An 8334-nucleotide genomic window follows, 5' to 3' on the forward strand; every position below is an offset into this window, starting at 1 on the left:
GGATTTTACGATTAGCGTATGAAACTTTTCATTGAGACAGATAGTGGAAGAAATCGTATTAGGATCGGTGGTTTAGGAGTTGGTTGAAGGGTCTAATTGATTTGTATGCAATTCCAACAAAAAGTGTACAATGTAGATTAATTATAAAATAAGGCATATACGAAAGACACATGATGGTTGATGTAGTTTCCTACATCCATACTAATCATTATAGATAATCAAACAGTTAGACACTAATCTTAAACTGCGATTAAAGTGGGGGTGTTACAAAAAATTAGGAAACATGAATGTATACAAAATTTGAATAAAAATGATGACATAGTTATTAGATGGGTGGTGCAGATCCTTTTTTAGCGGTCCCTTGAGGTTTTCTTACAGCACTGATGTGTCTTTGGTAGCAATCAGCGGCGAAGTTGTATGAAATTGAAACAGAAAATGTGATTATGCGTGTATAAACAATAATGAAAATGGATACATGAAACGAACAACGCTACAACATACCTCTGAAAAGACGGATTTGGTGGGCCCAAAAGTAAGGTTATCCAACATGATATTGTGGGTGGTAGGAATAGTGTGTGAAAATCTGCGAGTTACCACAAAAACGTAGAAAGTAGTTAGTTACCAAATAATTTTAAGGTTTCCTTGAATTTCATAAATATGTTAGAATTGTGGACTTTAAAATATAAGGGATACCTAAATGTGGTTTGGGTCGATTTAAAATATAAGGGATACCTAAATGTGGTTTGGGTTGATACCTAAATATAAGGTTTCCTTGCCAACATGTTTTTTTCAGTAGTCTTGGTTAGCTCTTCAGCAGTCTCGTCAAATAGAGCAACAACCGTCTCTGCTGATCCATCCGTTACATCACAGTGGATACGGAACCTGCAAAAGTGAAACCCGCGTGACATGTGCAGTGCTATAAATGTAGGTCAGATGGTTGAATTAGACTATTAGTGTACTACATACCTTGAAATTGGTTCCGGCACAATATCATTGCAAGACTCGCACCAATGTTGTTTAAACTTCCTAGAGAGGCCCTTCTTCGCCTTACAAACGCTGCACGTATTATAGTACCAACTGTTTTTCAGGAGGATGTTTGTGACCTCCAATTTAAACTTGTTAAGGGTGGGTACCTCGATGTCATCGATAATGACGGTTGCTGATGTACTTGACAGGGAAAGCGTGCCTATAATGAGAAACATGACAGCGTTAGTACCGGGTGACAAAATAGTTGTAAACTGAGATTGGTTATGTTTAAACAATACCAGTGAAGGTCTTTTTGACCGAGACAGACGTTAGAATGATGCAATACAACGCAGATGTTGTGGGAACCTTCTCTACAAAAGACGGGCCTAAGTTTCCCCATAGTGTCGTTCGTATTGTTCGCCCCCTGGGGGAAAAATAAAAGGTAAGCAAAGCATGTAAGCAAAATAAATTATTTAACATATTAAATTAAATAATATAGGAAATCATATAAATAATATATAGAGGACATCTTAAATAAATCATAGAGAAAGTGTAAATAATGAGTTATTGATTAAATCGTAAATAATGAATTATTATTATTATTTTTATTGGTATTATGCATTTTAGCTACACAGTTAAATGTAATGAATAACCTTTCATTAGCAAGATCAAATTCCAGGGTTGTTGCTCCTTTTTTCTGTGGCTCGGGCGTCCCAACGTTCATAACACACCCAACAACATCTACAAAAATAAAGTGTGGTATCACGTCAAAGTGGCTGAGCAAGTAAACACATCCATCATTCAGCCTTGGGATAAAATGGTGAGCTACATTGCTTTTAGCAGTCAACTGGATGACATTACCCTGATTAAATGCAACAGGTTAGTATACACGTAAGTGAACAATAAAAATGTGCAAAAGTTGCCTTTTAATGTAACCTTTAGAAAGCTATACAGTGTTGGTGGATTACACAAATACATGCAAGAGGAATATTTATATTAAACTTCACGCATAACATATAGTTTCAATTCAAGATTTATAGTTACCAATGACCTTGTTTAATCTTATCCATGAACTCTAACCCATGATTTGATTAATCATACATGACAAAAGAAGCAGTGTAACAGGAAGGCAAACTTAAAAGAACCAGTTTGAATGAAACCTACTAAGTACTAATAACAGGAAAAGAAGCAGTTTCAAATCCAGTAACATTCAAATACATTTCATATGATAATTTGACTACTGATTTGAAAGCTGAAAAAAAAATAAAAATCAATTTACTAATAAAAGAAAGGCAAAGTTAAGACAAAAACCAAACAAAAATGGCTGAGAAGCACTTTAAAATTCACCTAGCCAACCTATGATATGATAAATCATACATGACAGAACCTAGCACTCTATTTAGCTTGTCTAATTCGGAACAAAGCAAATATCCAGAAGCTATACATTTCATATAATAATTTGACTACTGATTTGGGATCGAAAAAAAAAATCAATTTACTAATAAAAGAAAGGCAAAGTTAAGACAAAAACCAAACAAAAATGGCTGAGAAGCACTTTAAAATTCACTTAGCCAACCTATGATATGATAAATCATACATGACAAAACCTAGCACTCTATTTAGCTTGTCTAATTAAGAACAAAGCAAATATCCAGAAGCTACCCATCAATTGATAAATGAAACATACTAATAACAGGAAGGAAAACTTAAAAGAAAAAACAAACAAAAATGGCTAAGAAGCACTTTAAAATTCACCCAGCCAACCCATGATTTGATAAATCATACATGACAAAATTTATTACAAAACTTATGTATTAAATATTAGCATAAGATAATGGTAGCACCACAATTGTGATTTCCACAATTACATAGCCATACATTATTAGTGCAAAATATACATTTCGTACATTCGGAATACAAATACAGGTTTAATAAAATTATTACATGCTGCATATTTATTAACCCCATGGAAATACATGACTTGTGAAGGATCAATCAGCAACAACTATCTTATCCAACCATTCCATATTCAATTACAATTCATTGTAACCGATAAATTAATAATGCCAAATTCACATTAGAAAGTTAAAGTTTGATTCAAGATATCTATGCATGAATCACCAATTCTTATCTCGCCCAATCATTCTATACGTTGTTACAATTAAATACGTAAGTTTTGTACAAAATCAGGCAGTGTAATTGTAGAACAAAAGGTGAGTTTTATACCTGCTCATCGGAGGCGATGAAATCGGTGCTCAAATACTTCCTGTAAGCGGTGTGTGTATCCCAACTTCGACATATCATCACTTTCACAGCCGCCTCCTTTCCCAATTGAAGTTGGTGAAGGAACACATAGTTTTTTTTGTCAAGACCACATGTGGATGTTTGATTAATTTGTGCCATTGCAACTGAATCTGATGTTGTCGTTGGTATTGATAACAATAGAAGACGGCCTTTCAATTTATACCCATGGCAAACCACCACTTCAACTGAGCAATTAAATTGAAAGTTAATCGGTTACCTTCAATTGGAGTAATTATAACCCATTAAACCGTCCAATTTGGGATTCAATTGAATTCAGGCGCATCCGTTCGAGAGCAAGGGATGTGAGAGGTTAGGGTTAATTGAGTGACGATAGGAATTTAGGGTACATGCAGGCGGTTGATATGGAAGACGAAGACGTTCGAGATTGAATGGGAGTGGGTATTAAAGTATGTAACTGAAGCGATGGGGATGGTGGGGATACTATGTAGTTCAATTTTATGGAGTATATATAATATATATAATATAATATATAAAATTAAAAACAATTGCTTTATATTATATATATAATATATAATATATATAAGTATAAAGTATAATATAATTATGCGTAGTAAAAAATTGAGGTTAAATATTGAGCTTAAATCTGAAATTTAATATGCATATTTATGGAGCTTGGAGTCAGTATTTAGTTAGTTATAGATAAGGAGTATTACTGAAATGACTCGTGAAATCGCGAGTTTATTTAAAGAAACAGTTTAATGATGTTTTAGGTACTAAGTGAACGTAAATGCTAAAGTCATTTAGTTTAATGACCTGTGAAACCACAGATTCCGACTAAGTAACTTGTCATTTTTACAAATATATTACTTCGTAATATACTTAAGTTGATCAGAATAAATGAACTACATTTATTCTCTCTCTACATTCTTCCAATTTTCATCACAATACTATTTTCCTTGTCATAAAAGCTTACATTATGACATTTTATTGAGATATGTAGTTCGTATACATATGTAACGTAATTAATTCCGTAAAGAGAACTCATATTTGAATAATAATATAATAATAATAATAATAAATTTTGCTCAAAAATTGAGTATTTATTTTTTTAATACTCGTAATATATTTGTAATAACAAATGTCTCTTTAATTTTTTTATTTTAAAATTTAAATACAATTATTATATGAAGGTTGTACAATATGTTTCAAAGTTTGTACATGTGTTCATGTGGTGTTATGTAAAATATTGTACATTTGTTTTAAAATTTGTACATATGATCATTGTGATATTTTGTCATAAGGTTGTATATAATGCTTCGAATATTGTACATATAGTTATGGAAGTGTTTTATCATAAGGTTGTACATAATGTTTCAAATATTGTACATATGATTATGAGGTTATTTTATCATAAGGTTGTACATAATGCTCCATATATTATATACAATGAAAATGTTAATATTTTTTATTAAATATAACTAATTATTTTAATGACACCATAATGAGAGGTTTAGAAATTTTTTCTTTATTTTTGATTTTTTTTAAGTTTGAATAAACCTTATTTATGACATTATTATTTTAGAGATTTATATGATACTATAGATAGATAAGATCGCTTATAATTTTATTTACTTTTTCCCTTGGTATGTGAACTTTTTACCTTGGGTCAGCATTTTCATTTTTTCCTTTTACTTTTTTACATTTTACTTGGTTAATAAATCAGCTATTGACCTGCAAGAAGTCTTGCAACTCGAACTCAGGTTTTTAAGATTTATTTACATTTATTAATTATTTGTATATTATATATAGAGACATTTTGTAACTAAGGTAAAAGCACTAACTCCCATCGATTAATACATCAATATATCTCATAAAAAACTATTTATATGATTTTATCGTTGTAACATTTATTTTGTCGATCTAATTGATAATTAATGAGAGTGAATTTTTTTTTTCCGAAAAACATGAAATAAATAAATAAGTACATTTAATTTAATTAATAATTAATTAGATTAATGACATCAACTTAAGGGTTTAGATTTTTTTTTTCTTTTGATTTTTTCTTAACAAAAGAATTAATCTAATAATAACATTATCATTATAGGATTTTAATAGAAACTATAGATTTGAATGTATATATTTTATATATGCATTTGGTTAAACGATATTTTACTAAGTTAAAAAACATGCATATGAGGAACTTTGATAAATGGGTGAAGATTACCTATCACTTTTTATTATTCGTACACAACTAAAAATGTTTTTGATTAATGGGTGAAAATCACAATCACTTTTTGTTCGTAAACAACTAAATATGTTTTGAAGTATTGTACTATATAACTGAATATACATTGCCTATTAATGAGAATAAGGGGTTTCAAACAAGATCAAGATCAACACGAACAAACAGCATAAGATCAAACCCGAAATGTTGGTCATACTACTCATGCTATAACCATCTTTTCAAACTGCTTGCAAGCTATGGAAGAAGAAACATGTGCATCCTTTTTAGCTTGATCATTCATACACTATGTAGAACAATCTCTAGTCTACAGTTTAATTCATCAAACCACAACTTTCTTGTTCTTGCATATACAAGCCCCAAAATCCCTCACAAATGCTACGTGTAACAACGAAAATAGATGTTATCCTTCTTTTAGTTGCCCAATAACGTTCTTTACATGTAATCGATAAAATTATTATAGTTTTCTGGATATATGTTTATGAGTTGTAATCACTTGCATCCATAAATTTCCTTGAAAACAAAGGGGCCAATGAGAACGCGACATGTGGCGCGAAAATCACATGTGATTGGAAAAAAAAAAAATCGAAAATTTTTTTTTTTTGAAATTTTTTTTTCGAAAACTTTTTTTTCGAATGTTTTTTTTTAAAATCATATGTGATTATGCATGTCAATCACATGTGATTGTAAACCCAATCACATGTGATTATGCATGGAAAATCCAATCACATGTGATTGTACAATTTAATCACATGTGATTGTGCAGGTAAATCACGTGTGATTGTAAAAAAAAATTTAAAAAAAAAAAATTTAAGAAAAATTTCGAAAAAAAATTTAAAATTTTTTTTTTTCAAAAAAATATTTTTGAATTTATTTTCAATCACATGTGATTTTCGCGACACATGTCGCGCTCTCATTGGTCCCTTGAATCTCAACTTAATTTATGGACTCAAATGAATATTCCTCGTATGTTTATATTTAGGATAAACATTCATTCTTGTTTCTGTTTTTGTGCCAAACTAGATTCATTCTCTGTTTTTATCCCAAACTGAACTTCTATGAACCCCTACATAATTCATAGGTTTTTTTTTTTTGGGTAATGAGTTTTACCCGGTGAATATTATTTATAAAAATAATAAAAAATACAAATAAGGACAATAACCACAAGCGCGCCTTGCAGCCTCACAAACGACCAGAAAGAAAACTAGAACCTACAAGCCTAGTAGAACCAATAGACTGACACTACTAGACTTGTACAAGACACAATCTAAACTACAACCAACCCGATTTCATTCCAAATAGAGGTTTTGCCTTAGAATCATTTTTCCCCGCCATAAACATAGCCGTTTCATCTTCATCACTCTCTATATCACTCGGTTCATCCACTAGGTTTAAAATATCATCATTAAGAGCTCCAAACGAATTATTAACTTTCACTTGCGCGCCTTTACTAGTCCCAAGCTGACCCTTATGATCCGTATTAGTTTTACTTGACGCAACCTTAACAGCCTTCAGCAAACTAGAAGTAGCAGGAACTACCACTTCAGTTTTCTTCTTATTAATAGGACGGTAAACAAGCTTTTGATTTCTTTTGCCCATGCTTACACCCTTAACCATACTCACACCTTTAACCTGCTTGCTCCCAACAGTTTCGAACCCATCAGCATCCATAACCTTGTTATCATTTATTTCAACCACCGGCTTTGGACATTGTGCGTCGTTATGACCGAAAATAACACATGTAGCACAACGAGGAGGCTTCCATTCATACTCTATATTGAGAGTGCAAACAGATTTACTCTTACCATCAATACTTGGAATAGCCATACGAAGACTCTCCTTTAACTCCTTTTTAGCCGAAACTTCAACCATTGCCCGAGCAAAGTTTGGTCGACCCCATGATTCTAGACACATCGTACTCGTGTAAGAGTCCAACATCATGGGAGTACCAATATTCGAAGCAATAACACTTAAACCAGTATCAGTAAACCCCGCTAAAGGAATATCATGTATTTTTACCCAAACAGGGACCCGGGTTAATTCTTTCTTCGTTAGAGTGGTGTCCGGGGACCATATATTAAGAATAATAGGGATTGAACGTATGATCCACGGTCCATTCTCCAATACACCTTGCATGCCTTCTAATGATGAAAACTTGAAAAAAGAAGAATCCTTTAGAATTCATCATTATTTTCTCCAACCCGTACTTTCTCCAAACATTAGTCACATAATTCTTTACGACTGGATAAGCAACCCTTTTGCCCAAAAAATAACCATAAATCGTATTCCTGTAACGATCTTGAACTTCTAAAACCGAATTTAAAGGCAACTCTACATCAACATTATCATCGATATTAGAAATAGGTTCAACAAATCTAAAGTTCACCTTCTTTTCGGAATGAGAACCATTTACAGCCTTTAAATAATCATTAGACTTAGACTGGTCTACATGATTTTCTTCATTTTGTGATTGAACACCATTCAAGCAAGTAAACTTCTCATGTGCATCACTGGGATTTACACCCAAAACAGGGAACTCATAATTCATAGAATTAAATTGGTTATCTTCATTCCCTATAACAGATCTAGCATATACACATGGGTTTGCCACATTTTTAGAATTAAAACCAGAATTAGTCTTCTTCTCACCTTCGCTCTCGAAAGAATTCGACACAGTCTCGGTCGGATCTACCTGCAACGAAGGTCCCTGTAGCTGCGCATCACTAGAATCAACTTTCAAATCAAGGTTCGTTACCTTTTCTTCCGCCCGTGTTCGATCAGCTTGAGGTTCACATGGTTTAGAGATCGATTCATCGCTACTACTCGATTCCACAGACTCTTCTCCACCAATCGTCCTACTC

The sequence above is a fragment of the Rutidosis leptorrhynchoides genome, chromosome 6 (assembly GCF_046630445.1).
Source record: "Rutidosis leptorrhynchoides isolate AG116_Rl617_1_P2 chromosome 6, CSIRO_AGI_Rlap_v1, whole genome shotgun sequence".
Lineage (NCBI taxonomy): Eukaryota > Viridiplantae > Streptophyta > Magnoliopsida > Asterales > Asteraceae > Rutidosis > Rutidosis leptorrhynchoides.